Source organism: Calidris pugnax, unplaced genomic scaffold, assembly GCF_001431845.1.
Source record: "Calidris pugnax isolate Ruff unplaced genomic scaffold, ASM143184v1 scaffold54, whole genome shotgun sequence".
Classification (NCBI taxonomy): domain Eukaryota; kingdom Metazoa; phylum Chordata; class Aves; order Charadriiformes; family Scolopacidae; genus Calidris; species Calidris pugnax.
This window is the reverse complement of record NW_015090864.1, coordinates 12,060,013-12,084,045: the sequence shown is the minus strand read 5'-3', so window position 1 is coordinate 12,084,045 and position 24,033 is coordinate 12,060,013.

Genomic DNA, 24,033 nt, shown 5'->3' with positions numbered 1-24,033 from the left:
TGATTGACTGCTGGAATTTAACTCCCAAATAATGAGATCTTCTGGCACTAAATACATAATTTCATTGTATCATGCTGCCAACATTATTATGTCATGCATCTGGAAACACATGCACATGCTTATATGTATGAATTTGATTAATCCCATTTAATGTCTCACTTGTAGAGAACTTAGAACACATGTCAGGATTTGTGAGATCAGAGACCATACTTTTGACAGCTGAGCACTGAAATGTCTCACTGCACTGGTTTATCATTCCTGGGCCCAGCTGCATTTACTGTCGTCTTCTTGCCTCAGCATCCCCACTGGAGACTTGGGGAAACTCTGCTGGTTTGGGGAAAAGTATGGTAATTAAGTTAATGGCCACCTGAGAACTGAGCTGAAATATTGGAATTTGCTGTACAGTGGCTGAAATAGAGAATTGCAGCCGCATAGTGAGGTCAAGTAGAAAAACAGAACAAAGAACTCTGGTTAAATAACATCTGAAACTTCTGCAGCTAAGTAAACTATAATCAATGCCTTAGCTGTTAGAAAGTTTTTATTTGGTAGCATGACTTTGATGCTTTGCGCTTATACAATGAGTACTGTACAAGTGACTGTGTACATTATTCAAAATTATGCAATTTTTAGTGCATAAATGTGGGAAATCATAGAAAAGCAAAGATAATAGCCAAAAAAAAAAATTATACTGCAGTGGTTAAAAATATGTTGAGAAAGTACTTAAAAACCACTCTGTACCCTGATGGCTCTGAAAAGGTAAACAAGACATTAAAAATGCAAATGAAGAAACAAGATGTTATTTATCCAAGTAGAACTCTTCTTGGAGGAGAAAAAGAGATAGAGTGGAGGGACTGTGTTATTATTATACTTTTCTAACATCTGATCTTTTTATACGGATGTGCCATTTCACTGTTTCATGGGAAACTGCAGTGGGGCTGTATGTGTATTCAGATGAAAGAAGAAGATGTGATTGAGAAAGGCTAAGGAATTCCCTTTTTGGTGAGCTTCCCTCCTGAACACAGTCACTGTCTTCAGAGATCTGTGCCTCCAAGCCCATGCTTACTTATAAAACTCGCTGTAAACTGAGATGAAGAAGGCACCACCTCCTCAAAGCAAGCAAACAAATAATAAAAAAAAAACTCCTCAAAAATCCTGTGCTTGACTGAAACCAGGGGAGTTATTTAATACTGTATTACTACAGTGATTAATTTTATGTTGAGACTTATAAAAGGACTAATTGCTCCAATAAAAATTAAAAGGCCTTTGCCTACTAAAAAGATCATCTCACAAAGCTAATATTTAGTGTTTTCAAGCGACTAATTTGATGGCAGTAAGCTTAAAAAGGCCTGAATTGTCAAGCTATCTCTTTACTGCTGCAGCTTGGGCTAAAGCTGCTCTGATGAGAATTGCTTCTTCCTGTGAAACCAAAAGATCCTGTCTGCCAAATAAAAGAGGGACAGCTCATTTGAAAACTATGTCTAGCAGTTACAGCGTTAGTTGAATGAACAGATCCTCTTTCCTCAAGCTGTTTTACTGCTGTGCTTCCAATGTTTGTTTTGCGTTGCCATTCATACTGCTGAATAATTACTTAAAGTATAGGTGACCTCAATTAATGTTGATTTTTTATTTATTCTCTCGTTTGCCTTCTGACCCAGTACCCACTGAAGTCAGAACTCCATTGTGTTTCAGCTGCAGGAGCTGGATGTGAGTCCACACGCAGCAATACAAACGATGACTAAGCCCAAGTGCACATAAACAGCTGCACACTAATTCTTTCCAGTCTTCTCCTCTGAAGGCAAGGGGGTTTCTCATGCTAAGGAGCAGCCCAAACTGAAGAACGAGTATCCGCCCTGGAGCTCTTCATGACAAAAGCACTCTGCACAGTTTCCTCCCATGTAGATATATATATTTAAAAAACCAACCAACCTGGACACCTCTACTTAAACTTTTCACAGCCAGTTTTTCCCTGGAGAGAGGCAGTCTCCCGCTTTTAGAAGGTGTTTAGCTTTAGTGGCTTAGAAGTGTGTGAGTCATGCAAGAAACATCCAGGATCCTTGAGCTAAGGAACCTTGATCCCCCTACGCAGATCAGTACAACTCGATCCTGACTGGGGCAATTCACATGTTTTCAGCAGCAGAGGAAAACAAGCATATTCAGTCAGATGACAGGATTGCATCAGATTTCATCTGCTGTGCAAAGGTGTTTTATCCAAATAAGTGGAAGATCCCGAGACACAGAATACACTGAAGCCTGACATCCCAGCGTTGTGTTCTTATCTCTTTAAAATGCCTTATGTCTAATATCATATTTTATTCAGCATTACCACCTCTTCAATTTTTCATTTCAATCTCAGAGCTGATGTCTTGACTGAGGTTCCTTTTACCAGCTGACATACAACAGTAAAATCCATTTTAGGGGCAACCGACACTGCTTTGGGGATTGCACATGACAGTAAAATCTGTCAGTGCCTGTCCAAAAAAGTTCCTAGTCTGAACCTATGACTTCAACCCCTGTTTATTCTAGCTGGCAAATGCACTAATCATGCTGTGGGTGAGATCATCGTGCCCCTAAAGACAGACCTCTCCAGTGTCTGCCCTTCCAGTCCATGAGACAGTCTGCTTGGGGCCACATGAAGATGGGCTCAGCCAAGCTGTGCTCAACATGGCAGGAGAGAATCTGTCATGCAAGGCTGCAGCTCAGCAATGTGCAGACTGTGCCCCTGTGAGCTGGGGCCTCAGCTGGCTGGAAGTGTCAGGTAGAAGTCCCGCATCTGCTTTGAAGTCCAGGCCAGGCAGCAGAAAGGGACAATTCAGTTTTTCACGACAGTTTTGAGAGATGAGGGTCAAGCTGTGGGGGAGAAGGGAAGGGGTGAGGTGAGGAGGTATCCAAATGTGTGATTTGAGCGTGTACCATTTTATGAATGAGATGTGACAGGGATGTTTAGGGTTAACTATATGTTGTCTTCCAGTTTCTTTCAGCAGCTGGCAGAAGAGAGGGCAGAGACCTGACTCCCATGTCACTCATCTGTTACTGTGGTGCTGCCTTCTTGGGGCTGATCTTGTCATGGGGAGGGGGGCTGTTTTTCCTAGGTTTTTAATACAAAGCATAGCATGGTGTTAGCAAGCTCTGATATGAGTTACACATTTAGATAGTGCACTTTCAGAGCTATTAAGGAAAGACAAACCTTTGTTTTCTTTGTGTTTCTTCTACCAGGCTTTTAATACAAATGCATATATCTTCCCTTTTTTTCCCCTGACTGCTATGATTAGGAAAGTCCGTTTTCAGCATTTCTATTGTTTACCAGGGTATCTTATGAAATGTAATAAAGAAAAGAGACCTGAATGTTGCTTTACCGGCCAGCAAAGCACTGCCAGTTCTGACCATTCAGTAATCAGGTCAGCCAAGAATCCCCACACTGACTCATGAGATTTAAAGTATACTTTGAGGCCTTTTGGGATTTGTTTCTGCTTTCTCAGCACTTGAGCTTCACAGCACTTGCTTGCCTGAAATTTCCAGCCACAAAATCTAGATAAATTTTACTATTTATTATTTACCAAAGCTTATATTAATGTAAGCCATTGCACATAGGTGATTTTACATCATCCATCAGCTATTGTGATACAACAGAATTGGGAAAGGTGGCTCAATTCAACAAGGGAGATTTGACATATCATAGTGGTGCAGGAATTGAAAGTGGAACGTGGATTAAATCAAACTACATCCTATTCCTCTCTTCCTCTTTCTTACAGTGCACAAAGAAAGGAGGAGCAAAGCAGGCAGCCAGCCACTTCGGTTATTAAGACTTCTAGGACACTTGCATGGACACACCAGAGCAAGTTATAGTCTTGCTTGATGTAATTGCCAAGGAGGCTGTAGGAGCTACCCAGATATCATTCTCCAGGCAAGAACAGTGCAATGTGCACTGTGCAGGTCTGCTCCCGTGCTTTGAGTCTCTTCATCCCCACAGAGACCACATCAACTCAGAAGAAACTCAAAGAGTTACTAACTTGTGACATCTAAAGGACTGACTCTGCTCTTACACGTTTTCCACCAAGCAATCTCTGTAAGTGACATTTCCTGGATTGCTGACTCGAGTCCTGGTTGTATCATGCAGAGGTTTATGTCAGTGTACTGCAGGTGAGAACACAACCTCTAGGAAATGGGTTGAAAAAAGCAGTGTCCTCTAATGAACCACAAGCATGTATTTCTATAGCATTGCTCTTTCCTTAGAGAGAGGGAAGATAAAACATGAGTGAGGATGTCTATTCCTAGAAGCAGAAAATTCTTAAACCAGTGAATGGTGGTTGCTGTATCTCACAGAGTTATTCCAAGAAGAGGCAGACCCCTGCACTTTTAGAAAGAGATACCACACTTTGGAGAAGTAAAGGGCCATGGGCAGCATTTGCTAGAAGAGGCATCTCTGGAGGAATGCTTAGGAGACAGCTTGTAGCTAACATCTTCTCCCAGCAACAGAGGTAGGCTGAGCAATATCTCAATCATGTTTTGGGAAACTGGGAGGAATGAAGTTTTTGAGTCTCCCTTCCCTCAGCTCTCAAGCAGAGATAATAACAGGTCCTCAGCCTTTTGCCCATGGTGACAGAGAGAATCATCTGATGCTGTATTAGTAAAATCATACCAGACTATTCATATTAAAGAAGTGGAATGAAAAAAACACATCATTATCTCAACAGCCAAGGCTGGCTAACATATGTAAATTTTACACATCCCTTGGTAGGCCTCAACATCCTTGCTCAGCAGTTCCTGTCTGATTTGAACGGAGAGCAGCTGCTGAGGAGGGTGGTTTTGCTTCTGGCTGGGAGGGGAATTCAGATGTTCCCAGTGTAGAACTTCTGAGCTGACATGAGGTCTTCACACAGTGAAGGATCTGATGATGGCTTCACGGACCTTTAGAAGAGCCTTATTCTAAAATTGCTTACACTTCCTTGATTCACCCAGGTCTGATTTAACCTACATTATTTTACTAGTGCTGAAAGACTGAGTACTCCTGTGATTCTACTTCTCTTTCCAATCTATTGCACTCTATAAATATAACTTCCCTCATATTACCCATGTGTGTAACATTTATGCAGTCTTAATGAACCATGCAGGTTGACACCTTATTTTTCACAATGCTTTGTCAAGCCAAACAGAAAAGAAGCCTGTCTTTCTCTTTCTAAGCCCACATGCACATATAGAATTGAACACTGATGCTCGGACCATCTTAAAGGTAGGTTCTTCTAATTTGAGATCCAAAGATAAGAACAATTTTAAATGCCATTAATTGTACTGTGATCAAAATTGGGTCTGGTTTGTGGCTTGCATAGCTGAGATTAAAAAAAAAAAAAAAAAAGCAATATTTTAATCATTTAAAATTATAATCTTTAAACAATTTAAAATATTGAGACTGATATTTTATGGCTATCAGAAGCTTGGGGTCATATGCAATTTACACATTTAAGCCAGGTGCAGTTTCAGGCAAGACTGCTATTTTTTCAATGAACAGATCAGGTGTAATGATGAATATATTCTGGATTCTTTTTTTGTCATTCAAATAAGTAGTTTGAATAATAATAATAGTAATAATAACAACAACTACTTATATAATAATAACAACAGTAATTACTTTTAATAATTCCTTGAACCATAATTATTTCATTTGGCTTCTAAAAGCAAGTAATTATAATTATCCTTTTTTTCATACAGGTGAAATCTGAGTCCCAGAGGTGAGGTTATATGATGAGAGCAAAAGAGGAGTCAGAACTGGGATTTTAAGCTTCTTAAACTGTTACTTCATACTTTGTAAAGACTTGATGATTTTACCTTGCTGAATTTTCATTAAAATATGCAACAACTTGAATATGCCATAAAAATGTTAAATGTTGTTCACATTCCCCTTCAATTAATATTTACATTTTGCTTACAGTGGCACAGAATAATGACATTCGAATTAAGTTATCGCTATGTAGTTTGTTTGTCTATGATACACCACATGTTACCATGGAAACAACCATACTCCATATCTATGGTAACAGTTGCAGTGGCGTAAACTGTGATACCAAAAAGAGGAAGTTAGTAAGCTGAAGTTAGTAATTCTAAGAAAAACTTGTCAAAATTAAATATTTCCTGTAACGAAAATCTGTTTTATGTCACTGGGCAATTTTCATAAATCCTTGTTTCAATCTCAGATCTGCTGTAGGACCCAAGATATTCACACATGGAGCTTTTCTGATATTGAGAACGTGGCCTGCATGGGGTGAGCATTTTCTCTAACCTCAGGGATTGTATTTGATTCAAGTCACTGACCACAGTTTGTGCATATCAGCCCACAAAAAAAATCCTGCTACAGCAGAGTTGTATTTTCCTAGTTTATATCAAAAATATACAAAATTACTGTTTTATTTTCTGTATTTTACTTGCCCACCAGAATGCCATTTATGCCAAAAAAAAACACAAAGACAACAAACCAACAAAAAACCAAACAAAATTTCCCACAGTAGAAGATATCCACATAATCCTACATTAAATATCCTCCGAAGATGTTCAGACTCACCATCTGGAGATATTAATCTCCCTCCACTAACAACAGGGAGGACTTACATTTGTAGGCTTTGTTAAACTGCATTTCACAATAGTTAAATGCTTAAAATAGCCTTTATAAATACCATCCTCCAACCATTCAAGAGAAGTACACCATCTGACCACAAATGATGTGTCCATTTCATATTAAATTAAAAAACAAAACATTCCCTCATAAAAACTACTTCAGGAATTGTTGGAGTTCATGAATTCGAGGCCTTTTTTTTTTCTCTGAATTTTGCTATAGATGCATCCAGATTACATGCTCTTCCTGGAAAACAGGTAACAGAAGGAAGCTATACAGGTCAAAACCTTGTGTGTGTGTAAATAAATATATATATATACTCTCACAAATATTGGCAACACAAATATTAAAAATATGGGGAATATATTTGGTCACAATTAACAAAAGTAAACGTACTAGAGAAAATAATGCATTTCATATTTGCCACTCTGATAGGGATCAGTATGAGTCCTAGGGTACTAGAGAAAATAATGCATTTCATATTTGTCACTCTGATAGGGATCAGTATGAGCCTAATTACTCAAAATTTATATCATTTCCTGTAGCATTGGCTCTGGTCCAGGAGGGGAAAATGGCCCATATGAACTTTGGTCCATCAAGGATATGATCCTGTGTTTTCAGATTTCCTGTCTAAATCTGTTTTCTTCAACAAGCATTCAGTTTCCCAGCCTTAATCCTAGCAGTTGTGAATCTGGAGACAATTTACAGGATGAAAGACAGTAGGTGCAAAAGCCCTGGTTCTGAATTTACCTCTGCTAAATGCAGAATTCCTCCAATGGAGCAGAAGGTTTTTAACAGGAAAACTCCAAGGAGCCGCTTGTGTATATTTATGTAGCACCATAAACTTTATGTACTCTTGCCCGTTCGTATCAAATGAGATTGTGTCTCAGTGACATTGGACCCATCTACACCTGGTGTGAGAACAAGCTCAGATTCTGACTGGGTAGAGTGCACGTGGCCTCTCATAAAGTAATTACTCAGAAGTCTTATATAGGAGTTGCATAATTCCTTTTCTATGTCATAAACTAAGTGACGTGCAAGAGAAAGCAAAATTTTGCTTAACTCAAAACATTGTGGGGAAAAGGAAGTAGATTAGAACTGTGCTGTTAGACCACTGTATATGTAATGAATTCAGAATCACCACGCTGGCAGAAACCCAGGGAAACGAGGTAAACAATCATGTCCAGATGTTAGTATTTCTGTTAATTATTTTGCAAAATGTATTGCAAAATCTGAAATCCCAAGAAAGGCTTTTTTCCCATCAAAGCTAGGATTTCCCCCCCACAAAAAAAACAATGGCAAAATGCTTGAATGAAAATAGACTAGGTTCCAGTAAAAAATACATTGACATTCAATTTTGCACAAAAAAAGTTGAGTTTTTCAATGAAATACAGAAATTTCATTATTTTTTTATTATTATTTTTTGTACTGAAAAGATAATGGTACCAGTGCTACCGTCTGAACAATTCGGATTAGCTGTTAAATTAGCACTAAAAAGTATTTTTACAGCATTGAAGCACTGCTATCAGAATAGAACTATAAACTACTGCAACCTATAGGAAGCTTCCTACTAGCAGATTGGAGCTGTGCATTCCCTTCCATTTTCCACAGTATCTTCATTAATGACCCAAAAGAACATATCAGTTAAGGTTGAAGGAAATATTATTTTAAGACATTTTCTCCAAAATTCCAGAAGGACTGTAGAAGGAAAAAAACATTCCAAAACACTTTTTTCAAATAAGAGGCATATATCCAGAGGATAAATAAATCATAAAAGACTTTGCAATTTAAGGTACCAGTTGTAAAATCTCACTGCTTTTCCAACTACAATATGAGAGACTGTCCTGTTCTACATAAATTTGGGTCTATGAAAGTTGGATGACTTCATCCTATGTATGTTTGGTTTCATTGCTACATCAGTGGTTGAAAGGCCCTAGAGAAAGCACGTCCTGTCTTCATTTCTGGGTATCACACTAAATCTGGCTCACCATCTACATCACAGCTCCTTGACTCATACCCAGTGTTACATCTAATCAAATTGTTCATGAAGCAATGCTACTTTCTTACTCTGTAAATATTTGGTGAATAGTTTGGACAAGTGATACTCAGCTGATGATTTGTTTGCAAACTAATCATTCCAGCTATTCATCACTTGGTCTTTGTTATTCACAGTTGGTGATCCAGGTCACAGAGTGTTAAAGACATCTGAAAAATTAACTGGCTTTGGAGGAAGATGACAGTTTTGATTTTTTTTTATTTATTTTATTACCCGTTTCATGGGATGATCAGAACAACATATTTTTTTCTGAAAAAAAAAAGAGTATTTCCATCTCTGTACTTTTCTGGCCTCTGACTAGATAAAATTTTTAAGAACAAAATAATGAGTGGAATATGATAGGCATTCTATTAATTCAAGTGTCATTGTAGCAAACTCTACTAATAGATCTTGAGGGAGAAGATTTTTGTACCACTGTAGAAATCATCAGGATTGTGCTTTTGATCGTATCACAGGAAAATCATAATTGGAGTGCTAAAAAGACAAAAAAAAAAAAAAAAACCAGACAAAGGAGCAAAGGCATTTTAATGAGGAATCACTTATTTGTATGCAAGTTTGTGGATAAAAAGGAGGGAGAGGGAATGCTTCTGATAATTTCTAATACTAAATCCCAGGATACACAATTTTATAGTACATAGTCAGATCTTTGATTTTAAAGCTAATTCAGTTTTCACTGGATGATGCCTGCTTTCATCTATGCATTCATATTGTAAGTGATCAAATGACTGCAGCTTAATGAGTTACCATTCATTAGCTGAGCCCAGTTAAGTGAGCATGTGTTTGCTGCTGTCCCACTACCACTCCCTGGTGAAATGCGTTTAGCTTGAAGCAGTATTTTAGTCATTGATTGCAAATGGTTTGGAGCACTTAACCCAAGCAGCTGACGTGCTTTAGCTTCTAAATAGTAACTCTTTGAGCTACCATGGCCTGATCACTTGCAACTATTATAAATAATAATGTGTACAGAAGCTAGAAGAAAATTATTCTTGCCTGCGTTCATTTGTCATTAACATTAAATAGGGCCAGAGTAGGAGACTAGTTTTTCAAGGTATATCTAAACAATCAATGTAGGAGACAAGAAATTTAAAAATTAGTATTTTTTACACTTCTGAAGCTCTAACAACAGTAAAAATAATTGCCCAAAAAAAAAAAAAAAAAAAAAAACAGACAAAGGAGCAAAGGCATTTTAATGAGGAATCACTTATTTGTATGCAAGTTTGTGGATAAAAAGGAGGGAGAGGGAATGCTTCTGATAATTTCTAATACTAAATCCCAGGATACACAATTTTATAGTACATAGTCAGATCTTTGATTTTAAAGCTAATTCAGTTTTCACTGGATGATGCCTGCTTTCATCTATGCATTCATATTGTAAGTGATCAAATGACTGCAGCTTAATGAGTTACCATTCATTAGCTGAGCCCAGTTAAGTGAGCATGTGTTTGCTGCTGTCCCACTACCACTCCCTGGTGAAATGCGTTTAGCTTGAAGCAGTATTTTAGTCATTGATTGCAAATGGTTTGGAGCACTTAACCCAAGCAGCTGACGTGCTTTAGCTTCTAAATAGTAACTCTTTGAGCTACCATGGCCTGATCACTTGCAACTATTATAAATAATAATGTGTACAGAAGCTAGAAGAAAATTATTCTTGCCTGCGTTCATTTGTCATTAACATTAAATAGGGCCAGAGTAGGAGACTAGTTTTTCAAGGTATATCTAAACAATCAATGTAGGAGACAAGAAATTTAAAAATTAGTATTTTTTACACTTCTGAAGCTCTAACAACAGTAAAAATAATTGCCCATGTTTCTATGCAAAAATACCTGTTTCAGTTTATTCTGAAATAGATATTTTCAGAAATACTCTCACTTCCTCTTCGGTGACACAGACTCCTTGCTGTAGTCTGCATTGTCTATATCACCCCTGAAAATGCTTGTTTAATCCCTTTTAAGTGAAAATCTGATATATTGGAAAATCACAATAGAATTATTGAGAAGGCAATTCAGCAGCTGAAACTACAAGAGGTTTTTGAATAACAAAACTAATTTTAGTCTTGGACACAGATATTTTAAGGATTGCAAAGGACAAAAACTGGATTAAAAAAACCAAAACCAAGCAAAATATTTCTATATATAGTCAATGAACATCAGGTTTGTGAAGTCTCATGTTAATGCTCCCCTGCTTTAAAACAAGATTAGTATAGGGAAGAACGGAACATGGACATTACAAATAATGAGAGTTTCCAGCTGCATGTTGTCTATCTCAAGTAGAGGAGGGACAGAGAGAAGGAGGAAGAATAACACTAAGAGATGAAGGCACACACACAGCAAGTATGACTCTGGAGAGGCAGAAGAGAAAGAATCTTGTGATCAAGTTCCTCTGATCCCTTGATTACAGATAGTGCAAGTCAAAGTGATATGCTAGACTCAAAATGCACCATCATGAACTTTCCTCTCAGCAGTTCCCCAAATACCAGGGGTTTTTCCCAGGGGGATGATGGGCATGAGGGGAGGGAGGACAAGCTAGCAGGTTTGTGTATAAAGCAGAGTTATGGATAAACAAATAGGTATCATAAATGGGGGTATGTAATATTTGTATTACATTTGTATTATTAAGGCTTTTCTAGGAAGTGATCACAAGATTTTATTCTTTACTAGTTTTTTTTTCCTCCCATTATCACTTATTTCCCTAAAAGAGAAAGAAAAGATTACACTCCAAGGGAGGAAGCTGAAAATCCTGGGTTTATTTTGTTCTGAAGAAGTACAAAATAATCAGGTCAACGGACAAACCTGAGAGGAGTGGGTAGCCTATTTCACAGCTGTGTCGCACACTGTGCTGCCAAACTGTAAGTTCATACAGACCTGTTGGGTTCTGTGAGCCTGAGTAACTAAAGATAGGAGTTATCTCCTGAATTTAGTCAAAGATGGCATTCACCTTGAAGGCCTTCAATAGCTCTGCATAATAACATAGTCAAAAAAGCGCTACAGCTTTAGCTGCTATTAATGTGTGGTTACACAAACCACCTCATTCTTCTGTGTTCTTACAGCTTAGAGAAAGAGATTTAAAATTTAAAAAGTGAGGCAATCAGGTAAGAAAGTTCCTGGCAATCAAGAATTCTATGAAAGTCATGGGATTTTTCCATTTACTGAATAAAAACCATAAGAATCATAACTACTTCATACTTTGTAAAAAGTCAAATGTAAGAATCTCAAGCAGTCTTAGCACTATAATATAGATAGAAATGTATATTGTCAGGATAAGTAGTAATGCAAAATGAACATAGATGACAGCCACCACCCAGAAGAAAATGTCCAGGAAATAACATGGTCTGGAAATTAAAAGTTTCAAACTGTCGCCTCATCTGAGCTCGGGAATGACCTTCCATTAGGAGAAGTAGGTTGGGAAAAGAAAAATATCAGTTACAGGGAAATCTGACAGATTTACAGAAGTGATTTTATGATGTGAGAGTACAGCAAGAGGGAGTGGACTTGCTGATCATGAAGATTCTCCTATAAAAGTATTTTAAGTCTCCTTAGAGGAGACATGGAGACAAAAGGAGGGAAATAATAATTAATGAAGGTAAAAAGTTACGCCGTCAATATCAAGCCTAATTTATTGTAAAGAAAATTAAATACATCTATTCCAAGGCCTTTGGTTTTATCTAAATGAGCAAGAATTTGCTAGAACAGATACTAGCCTATTTATCCCAGAAAACCATTCAGGTGGGAGTCAGTCTAAAATGCCAACGACTTATTTGTTCTTATAGCTAATACCAGTTGGGTGGATTTACTCTTTGACTTTTGCAGGTCTTGTAAACTTCTCCTTATTATAAGCCTAGGGGCAAATCTACAGCTGGCATAAAAAATATTTTACACAGTCTCTCCGAACAAATATGTGATTGTTTTAGCAATTACCTATTTTTTTTTAATGTAAAACATAGGTTCTGATTATTTTCATGGTTCTAGAAAGTTTGAGTACATAATTTCTCATCTTGCACTGCAATTTGACACTAGATACTTTAGTTTTGGGGTTTTTATTGTTTTTTAATTACAAAAAACAAGAATCCCACATGTTCAGAGGTTCTGAGCTCAAAGCAAATGCTTAATATTGCAAGACTTGCAATAAAAACATTAAAGTTGGTGACACTGCTATTTACTTCAGTTTATACCCTGTCCTGATTTTTTTCCCTGGAAAGATTATGCAGTTTCAAAATACGAGACAATCATCTACCATCCTTTCTGTTCCTTTATTTTTTGTTTACTCTCTGAATCCTTTCCAGTTATTTGCTAATTTGTTCACCTTTTGTGAGAAATTTTTTGCAAGATTTTAGAAAGAATCATAGGAAACAAGCAACCATATTATTAGCTTTGAAAAACACAACCCACGTGTGGAGAGAATCCTTTGTAGGACATGTACAGGAAACAATACACTATTATCTTTGATGTAAATTGCTACATTAGAGGTTAATTAGACAGAAAATACCATCAACACTTGTGAACTGTTGCCATATTCATTAAGACAAAATTAAAGTGTATATCCATTGTGTAGAATAGCTGTTTTATGGGAAGGTGGAGTTTTCTGCATCATCAGAATCAGCCTGGTGTTATCTGTAATAGTTTCCCATCTAGATGATGAGAATATTAGCTCTTACTTCCTGTAAAATTAAAAAAATCCCCAAATTAGAAACTATGATACTGACTCTAGTTTAGAAGTTTTTAAAGCATTAAACAGAAATCCCCAGAGGTGTGGACTCTCTATATTGAAGGCTTTTAAGAACAGATTAGAATAACATCTGTAAGGAATGACTTCACATAGCTTATCCTGTCTACATGGAGAACATTGACCTAGATAATTTCCTGAGGTCTTTTCTAGTCCCGCAATTTTAGAAGTCTATTGGCAGGGGGTTAGAGCCCTTCTTAGGGCTTCAGTCTAGCTTCCAATCACCAGTTCAATGACCGGTTAAGAATTTTAGGAAGAAAGTGAGAAATACCACCATCACTCCTTCCCCTGTGCCAGGTGATCATGACACTGACACAAGACATAGCTCAGGTTCCCACTGAGAACTAGAGGGGACTTCAATTCATGCCTCAATATTAGCACATAACAAGCCATTTCTCATTCTTCCACTCTCACTTTGATCAAAATTTCATCAAGTGCATGAGAAAAGCACTAAAATCTCAAAAAAAGAGAATAAATTCTATCAAAAGTATTCCATTCCAACAAGTCTCTTTTGTTCCAAGTCAACATTTTCCAACGAAAGGAAAACAAGCCCTTAACCAAATAATGTCAACCTCATGGAAATATTAGTCTAGCAGCCCAGCTATTTGTGATAGTCTGGCTACATAATTATTTATTAAGATATCTTGGAGTGAAAAAAAAAGACAGACATGCTTATTTTTTTTACCCAAAGCTCATGACTCTTGCAGTCAGGGCTACTGTCAGTGTTTAGGGAATAAAGAAATAAAAGTGAGAGTGGTATACATGGTTTGGAGATACACAGTAGTCTTTTTCACTATATTTCACCATTGTTGTGTATATTAGGCAACAATAACAGCAACAACAACCAACAGCAAAAAATAAATGGTAAGAAAAGAAATTACACAAAGCCTGGAAAATACTCTGGCTCCCTTAGAGCCTAGGAGAAGTAATAACCATGGCAGCTTTGACATTTCAGAAAAGTTTCCATTGTGGTTTTACACTAGAACCAGATCTAATTAGTTTCTGATGATCTTATTCTCATTTTAGAAGGAAATAAAACCTGATGTAAGTTTCAAGAAACATATAAATATTCAGAAAATAAGAAGGGATTGTGGATTTTTTCTTAATGTGGTAAGAATGATAGCAACACTGGCCTTTATTATTTTAATGCTTTGGGCAGGATAAGCTGTACCCTCTTCTTCTACACAGTATGGGAGACACAGGAAGGGACATGTAAAGCATCAAATTCCACCTACTTTCAGGCAGCTGTCCACAGCTGCTGAGGTAACTAACACCAGCAGTGGTGGGAGTCAGGCACCTCCTGATACAAGAACCTGATACTGGCAACCTGAAGTCTTCTTTCTACTGACTCTAGATGAGGATTGCAGCACTGTCTTCCTAATGGGACCACCTCACTTCTGTAGGACGAATCTCAGCTAGAAGATTCAGAAAACCTCATATGAGTGAGGCCTGCACCTCAATAGCTGTGCTCTGGTATATTTTCATATATGGGTTTTCAAATTTATTAATTAATATGGTAACATAGGCTTTCCTTATTAACTCAAGATTTCCCACAATTCCTTGAAGAGTAGTTACAAAGATTAGAGGGCCAAACTCCTCTCAGTTGTAACAGATGACATAGCAAGGGGCACCAGCCACAAACTGCAGCTTGGAAGGTTTCAGTTGGTAAAAGAGACATTATTTTTTTTCAAAGGAAGGATGAAGAAATATTAGAAAAGGCAAGGAGGCTGTGGAATCTCCATTCTGGGAGATTTTAAAGATTTAGGGTAGACAAAGCCATGGTTGACTTGGTCTAGTGCTGGTGGCAGGCCTCCTTGGGCGGGAGATTGGAGCGAATGTCCTTCAGAGATCCCCCCCACCCATATTTCTATTGTGAGTTCTGTGGTTCTATGGGGGTTTCTTCCTCCAGCATCACAGGAGATGCTAGGCAAAATAATATGTAAATTGGGTCATCACATTCAGAAAAAAGCAATAAATATTCCTGCTATTAGTGAAATGCTTCAACAGATGTGTGTTTTGCATTGTTTTATAGATGTATAAATAGATCTCCATCAAGAACAAATTTTGTTGGTGTGAGAATACAGCTTCTCCTCCTTTGGCCATCCATTCAGAGTGATGTGCTGGTACTGCTGTGCCAGGTGCCTGGTGGCACAAGGGTAATTTGCAGCCAAGAGGGCAAGTAATAGATCAGCCAGCACTTATAATCTGCATACATCTTAAATTTCAGTCTGAAGTGAAGATCTAACTCCTACAACTAGTGTTGTGCAAATGGTCCCTGTGCAGCATCTAAATCAATGTTACATTGTTTTGACCTTTTGTACAAGTCTTTTACATTGGAAAAACAAACTTCTCTGAATTGTAAGAATGTCAGTCAGGTATGAAGTCAGTTAATGGAATTAGATGAGAAAATCTTGCCTGGTAAAAGCGTCACTTTTCATATGTCACCAAACGTGAATCATATATGTTAATTGAGCAAAGCATAAACCCAAAAATTTTTTTCATAGCGGATGTTAAAACTAGAAATAAAACAGGAGAAAGGGATACTTTCCAGTGATATATTTTACTGTCAGTTCTGCTATAAAGGGAATACATCAGTTCCCGGTATCCAGAAAAAAAGCTGACTGAATTAAGGTTGTTTCACTAAATTAAAAATCGTCTACAAGTCAGTGGTTTGAAGAGCTGGTAGGAGTCACCACTTGACTTCCAAAGAAAGAACAGCATCTGTAAGGGTGAAAAGTCAATCCCTCTGGGCTCTGAGTTACTGAGAGAAAGGTTATTCCTTAACAGCCTGTCAACCTTCAGCCAAAACCACCACTGGCAGTTTTCCCTCCTGGCCTTCTTTAGAAGATCCCTTCTTCTAGGACTTGGAGAGGACTTCTAAGACCTCTCACAGGTCCTGCCCGGAGGCATAACAATCCCACACCCCGCTAGCTCTCCACTAGTGAGGGACTCTAAACCACCACTGGCAGTTTTCCCTCCTGGCCTTCTTTAGAAGATCCCTTCTTCTAGGACTTGGAGAGGACTTCTAAGACCTCTCACAGGTCCTGCCCGGAGGCATAACAATCCCACACCCCGCTAGCTCTCCACTTCTCATAGTTTGGGTGCGGACACAAGGCAAGGATTTTGTGAAACTTGACTTGAAAGCCCCAGCAGAATTCCAGCCCCTGATTCTGTAACTAGCATGAGAAACCTTCCTGGGGTTCATCCTTATCCAAAACTGAAGTGTCTGAAAGATGTCTCTGGACTCTACTTGAGAACGCACATTCATAACTGTTCTGCCCTCATAATTTCACATGAAGTACTATTGTAACATTTGAGGGCTAAATTAATTGTTTTTCCAAAGAAAACATAAAAGTCTTTTTTCTGTTGAAGGCAATTTTTGATGAAAGATTTTTTTACAAGCCAGAACAATTAATTTTATTAATGCTCACATTTGGTCTTGAAAATAATCTCAGTGAATTAATTTTGGGAACTCAGTGTCTAAACATCCCCCCAAGCTTTTACCATGCCTGGCTGTGAGGTGCAGTTCAAAGACTTCACATATTTCGCATTTTCCTGACGTTTTTGGAGGGGAAAAGCTGCCTTCTAGCATGAGTAACAGATTCACAACCTGTTCATTTGGACTGAGGTGTCTAATTTTAGTCAGCCAAGCTTCTTGTCTCAAGTTCTTTGTGCCTCAGTTTATCTACCTCTAAAATGGATATAATGTTCTTTGTTTATCTCTGAGGACTGACAGGAGTCTTACCTAATTTACATCTGCAAAGCACTTTACAAGGCAGGTAAAACGTGACCATTTAAATGCAATGCTTTATTACAGCACAGGGGTAAATGCTACTGTCATTTACCTCGGTGTCAAATGGGACTAATCCCGTTGCAGAGGAAGGAATTGCAGATGGGAAAAGGCAGCACAAGAATCAAATGCACAGAGTTCTCCTTGGGCACCAAAGTGAAGATCAGAAAAAAAAAAAAAATCAAAAAAATCAAAAACCATTTTCAGCACAGTTTAACTCTGTGACTTTCCATTCCTTTTCCAAGTAAAGCCACAAGAGCTGCAGCTTGCAGCGGAAGGGCCGGGAGCATGCTTTGCTGGCCAGGAGCACGCAGCCACCGTGGACTTTGCAGAGGGGCTCAGGCTGCTGGAGATTGTCACTGCCAGGGATCTGGCAGCGATTACGGCGAGTGCCGTGAGCTGTTGACAGTTGAAGATGAGCAGCTTAGGCAGAAGGAGAAATCCTCTGGACTTACAGTAAGTCCTGTGACACTGTATCATTTGACTCAATTAGCTCAAATGACTGGGATATAATTGAACAAACTATAACATGAGTTGTGACTCATGCTGTGCCTCAAACTGCCCATGTCAGCGTGGTAAATTAATTCATAGTCTGTCAAGTGAAAGTTAATAGCCAACGGCAATGCTTGGCATATCAGAGGGATAGTTCATACAAAGGCAAGGGTAGAGAAGGAAGGATTTTATGAAACTCTTGATCTGTCCACTGATTTCAAAACCAAAAGTAAATGAGGGTTAGAAACAAGAGACCGAAGTGAAGAAATATGGTAGGTCAACAAAAATAACAGAGACAGAAGTTATTTCTGGCATCATATCTGGTAACTGTGTTTGAACATTGATGATTAACGTATTAGTTATGTGTGTGTGTGATGCAAGAGGCACGGTAAGTGGTTTGCTTGCATATTCAGCTCTCCAGCCTGTTCACTTTGTCCAGACAAAATCCCCAACATAAAAGGCTTATCTCGCAAATTAGCCGGCACAGTCATTCCAGGATTTTATTTATTTTAAGCTGTGGGCCCCAGCATGACAGGCACACCCATTTAAAAAAAAAAGTACTGCCCTTTGCAATAAGGGTTTTCTAACTCTTTTTTTTTTATCCCTTCATTTTTAACTTTTTCCCCAGAAAAAGTGGCAAAAAACTTTGCTGGATTCAATATACTGGCAAGACTGACAATAGGGAAAGCCCAAATCTGTCTCTGTTCGATATCAGTTCATGTTGTAGTACGACCCAGGTCTGCTATTTGGATGAACACTGGTTCTGGTGTTGGGGAAAGTGTGAAGTGAAAGAAGGATTGGCAACAAGCTAAAGAGAAAAGAGAGCTAGGAACACTCTGAAATAGCATCAGGGAAGTGAAAACATGAAGTGGTAAGTAGTAGCAAAAAAAAATGGATAGTGGGAGGGGGAAAAAGGAAACCTAAAGAAATGAAAAATAAGGACATTTTTGAAGGATGAATAGGCCAAAAGAGATTGTTGCAGGATACAGCTCTGGACCTAACCCTATTGAAATGCCTGTCTGGATTGCTGGTGGGGTGCATGGCAGGTATGAGATACCTGACGTGTTTGTAAAACAGTTGAGGCCCTGCAGGATGCGCTGATTTTTTTAAGACCTTTGCCTTTCTCAGAACTGCTTAATAACTGTAATTTTAAGTAGTCCAGAACACATGATACTATGAATCACGGTTCCTGTGGCAAACCTGTGGTAAGAAGTTGTGCCAGCAGTAGTATAACCGCTTATTAGAAGGTGAACATACGCTTTTCATCCAAACATGGATATAGCAAAGGCATTTTGAAGACCAAAAGTCCGTTAATCAAAAGAATATGTTTCTGTTTGAAAAATAAAAACTCCTTCACATACCCCAAACACAAATTAGTCCACCTACTGCTTTTGGCCATTCCCATTAGACAAAGGGGTGTTATTCTTTAGGGACACAGAACTAGCAGTACTCAAAGGTATACCACACCAAAAAAAGTTATCTCTTTAATTCCACAACTATTCCATTAAGCTAAAGAAGGTGGCCTAGAGCACTGAAATTTGCCATTTAACAGGCCATCAAAGGCTTTGAAACACTTTATAAAGAAGCATAATTTTTGAGTGAAGATTTCTGCAGATAGATGTAGAGGGTCACATTCTTAGCTGGTATAAAAATGAGGCAGGTCCAATTAGATTATTCTAATTTATGATCTTGAGACATTTTTGAGATAGCATCCTAATTGAGGCTTGAGATACTTTTGCATTAGAGGCTTCCCTCCCATGAGACTTACAAAATAATATACTTTTGTGGTTTTTCTTTCTATTTTTTACCTAAAAAGTAAAAGTAACAGATTCTTAATAGGTAAATCAAATGTGGTATTTCTCACTTGAGAGCATTTTCCAGGTTTAACTCAGCTTTCCTTTCATTTCTCTACAGAAGAGTGACCGCAGGCAGCCCCTTAGTGCTCATTCAGCTTGTGGGGCTGTTGTAATCTCTGCCGGACACCAGCAAGCAATCTTCAAACCAGCAGTGCCAGGCAGAAGGGTGGTGAGGCACATGATGACGAATGCTCTGTTGGGACAGAGGTAGACGAAAAGCAGAGGGGAAGTTACTGATGGGTCAGGGGCAAAAAGCTATTATGTTCACAGCCTTTATCGTCTCTGTTTCCAAGTGCGGTGCTAGTGGCTTCCCAAAGTCCTGACAGAAGTGGCTTAGCCAATGCCAGTTAATGTCTGTTGCACAGACTGACGTCCTGGGTACGAGCCCACCTCCTTAATCAAGAAACAAGCACTGTTCTTTCCCTTAACAATATTCCCTTTCTCAGACTCTTCACAGAAATGCCATCATACTCAACGGCGTGCTCAGCAAATTCATTTTGCCTTTGACTCGCTAATGGGGGGTGCGTAGGTACATACAGGCCTGAGCAGAAGAGCCAAGTACCAGGTCTTACAAGATAGTCTCCTAATTGAAACTTGAGATACTTTTCCCTAGAAAGCTTCCACAATCTTTTGTCGAAACAGTATTCTTAAGGATATAAACACTTATTTTTCCTATCTGAAAAACGGTCTTGTCTGCCCTGTCAAAAACAGCTTCTATAGCAATTCCTGGAGTGCCTTTCCTGATGATATAGAAAAAAATTTGCAACTTTCTGCTTTAAGTTGCAATTTATCTCTTACTTTAAGGAGTCAAAAATGTATTCTCTGCCCTACATAGGACTACAGCAGAGATTGAAAGTGAACCACAACCTAGTTTTCGGCCATATGAGCATAGGTAAGGATTTAAACCTGACTTCTGCATGAGGAAGATGATTCCATCATTCAATGAATAGCAATAGGCAAACTAGTGGATGACCTCCAGTCTGATTCTGAATTTTAGTCCCAATCCCAGTTCTGAGACCTCAGTTTTTGGATCAGCTGTACCAGTACCAAATCACAGTACATATAGTCTATCCAGAGAAACAGAAGCAGAGTAGGGACAGGTCAAAATACATATGGCTTCACCAAAATGATACAATTTATATCGATTCGATGCCTGACCTTCCATCAACAGCACAGTGCAGCTTACACTGCTTTGGGAAGGAAGGGAGACAGCAACAACAGTTTAAAAATCCTTGTTCCCTGTGGTCAGCAATGGTATGCTGGAATCCTGCTAGTACGCAACCACATTTAAACATAGCTGTGGCTGGCATGGCCTGAATTCTAATGTGGACAGTACCTAATTTAGGAAAGACACAGGAGAAGCTGAATGTAAATGCGCATAAGGAAATATAAATGACTGGCACCAGTGTCACTTTCACTTTGTTATTAAAAGCAGTCTCAGTGCTTTGGAAGCAAACAGGGATCGGAGAAGTGGAACTGGCTGCTGCTTTTAGCACAAGGACAGAGACCCTCTAATTTTAACTCTTCGTGAACGTAGCATTTGAGCAAGATACACTGATGGAAGCAGGGAAGGAATCTTCCCATTCTCTGAATACAGGCATCTCCAGCTGAGATGATACCATGTTCTGTTGGAGCACAGTCACTTAGGTTTTATGCCACACACTTTTAGACAAAAGCCAATTTCTTCCTTATTAGAACTGTTTTTTTCCACTGGGAGCAAAGCTATTAAATGATTGCAGAACACAGTGTAGGTGAGGGTCACTTCTCAGCTCTAAGTTAAAGGTCATTGTCATCTATTAGAGGGCAGGAGACTTCAGCAGCTGTGTGTTTTCACCGTCATGGTATCTCATGCTGAAATGTTTTCTCCTCCATGGCAAGCTGCCTGAACTATTTGGTCAGTTGTAGCCTCTTTAGCTTGCTCTCTAAACCAAGGACAGGGAACCAAGCTACTGCAGCTCTGCAGAATGGAGGTGACGGTCCATCCCCTGCCCCAGGCACCCTCTTGCCACAGCGGGAGAGAAGCCCAAGGCAGGGGAAGGCACCACTGAGCTATGGCATTCACTGCAGAGAGGCTGATCCAGCTGGAACTGGTGGATCAATATTAAGCTCAAGTGATTTCAAAGGCAGGGGTTGCCTCCGTTTGCTGGGGATGTTCTCCAGCGTAGATTAACACTCGATCACATTCATTTCTAATCAAAATAATATAATTTGCTTTTTAAATAAGGGCTATACATCTCTTAGAAAAATGTGCTGCTATATGCCTAAGTCATTTTTAGCAGGGTGTTAATAAGTGTACAGGTTGGCCTTGTCACAGCTTCTGAAATAAACTAAGGTTTCTTTTGTCAAAGCTTTTAATAGACTTTTGCATTGGAAAAGTGCCAAGATGGTCACAAGATCGCATGACTCAGAGGGCTACTGAGATTTAAAAGCGTTTTAAAATTTTAAAACAATAAAAATAGCTCTACTGTGTCATTTTTAATAGATATAAATGTGTGTTACACAATTCAGACCCAGAAACTCCTTTTAGTAATGAACAAAGATCATCATCATAGCTGACATTTCTGAAATGTTTGAGAAGTAAGTTCAAGGTCATGTTTGAATGCAAACATGTTACACATAGTAATTATCATGAGTTTGTTATATTTACCGGTACAAAGTATTCAGAGAGTCATGCATCAAGTAAACTAATGGTCTATTACTGAGCAAAGTTTAACATCAAGCAATGTGTTATGAATTTTAAAACATTTTTTAATGTCAGACACAGAAATTGTAATGAGAAAAGTATCTTGATTATGAAAGATTTACGAAAGGGGAGAAGAGGGGAGAGGGGAAGGAGAGTAGAGGGAAATGTTTTTTAAAAACCCAACAGAAAAACCTTTTCTGAAAGCATAGTATTTAGATCCAGTTCTGTAGCTACAGGTTGGGAATGATAGAAGAGATTCAAATTGTGTTATACATATTAATATCTTAACTTCCCAAGCCAGGTGAAATTTCCTCCTGTTCATTTCCAAGCTTATACATTTTGACCCACTGTCAGACTGAAACGGAATGGCCGAAAGTGCTCTTGGCCTCTCCAGGAGACCTCTGTGAGTAATGCACAGGTCTCATCTCCTGACACAGGATCCCTTTGCTGGAGGCAGTTTCAGTATTAATCAGTCTGCCGTCGCTATGGGCTACAACCTGCTAACAAAAACCTTGGGCTTCTCACTGATTCATTGTAGCTGGTGCTATTATTTAACAGGGGTTTAATTTAAGCAATGTAATTGCCTCCAAGATTTTTTTTTTTTAAGCAAAAGGTTTTTAGCCAAAGAGTATTGATCCCATGGTCGTTCCTTACTACTTGTTTCATAGTTGCACTGTGCTGAAATTTTGGCTTGGCTTTCTTTAAAAATCCCTGGCAAAACATTACTTATTTAACAGTGGGGACAAGTCCTGGAGAGTTGTCCATGAAGACACATTAACATCTGTGCTGGGGGCTGCAGCCAGACCTGAAGACAATTTGAATAGGAATTGGACTCAGGGCCATATTTGTCCAAGACATCTCTAGAAGCAACACAGCCACATGGACTTCTTCACTCTTTTGTGGTTTGGCCCTACCACACAAAGTTCCCAAGGGTGAATTTCACTCAAAAAGATGAAATCAAGTGCTTAACCAAAATGTCATTTCTGTGGTTATTAGAGATAAGGGAAAGGGATAAGATTCAGACCTGAAGGCCTAGACCACACCAGAAGAATTAGGAATATGATTTAGCTGGCTCTACAAATGGAGTCTAGCAGGCAAATGCAAATAGAGAAGTGGGATCCAGTAGTTCTCTGAAAGAATTTGATAAAATGTTAATTCACAGTAAATAATCTTGAAAGGTGTGATTCAGCAAAGCATTTACTTGCTGTTTAGATATTTTGCTTGGGCAGGAACAGGCTGCTAAAAGGGATCCTCTAGAAATCGCAGAGAAAGACGCTTACCTCCAAATAAAGGGAGAAATAGATTTGCTACCCAAGAAATGCAATTTATATTTGATGCAATTCATATTTTTGCACCCAATGAGTGCCTAGCTAGTGAAAGGATTTATTTCTGGGTCAGTGTTGTCTTAATTATTTCCAAAGTCCTAGAAATGACCATTACAGTCATTGTAATAGTCCCAGTCTTCTTCCTCTGACAGTTTTCATTGGCAGATCTCAACGTGCTTTACAAAAGAAGTCAAGACCATTAACCCTGTTTTACAAACATGATAAATAAGGAACAAGGGGGAGGGAGGGGACAATATCTCTCCTGAGGTCAGACAAGGACTCAGACACAAGCATGCACAGTCCCAGGCCACTGATCAGCTGTGTAGGTTCCTAAACTAACCTCTCTGATCATCTGCTTCATGCCACTGGTGTTTTTTTTCTAAAGGACTATGCACACAAAATGTGGGACTGATAGAGAACTAGTCACTAACTGGTGGAGTCCAGGATGGATCATCTGTATTGTCTCACTGTTGTCATGTGCAACTATTTTCATTGCCCCCCCCCCCCCCAC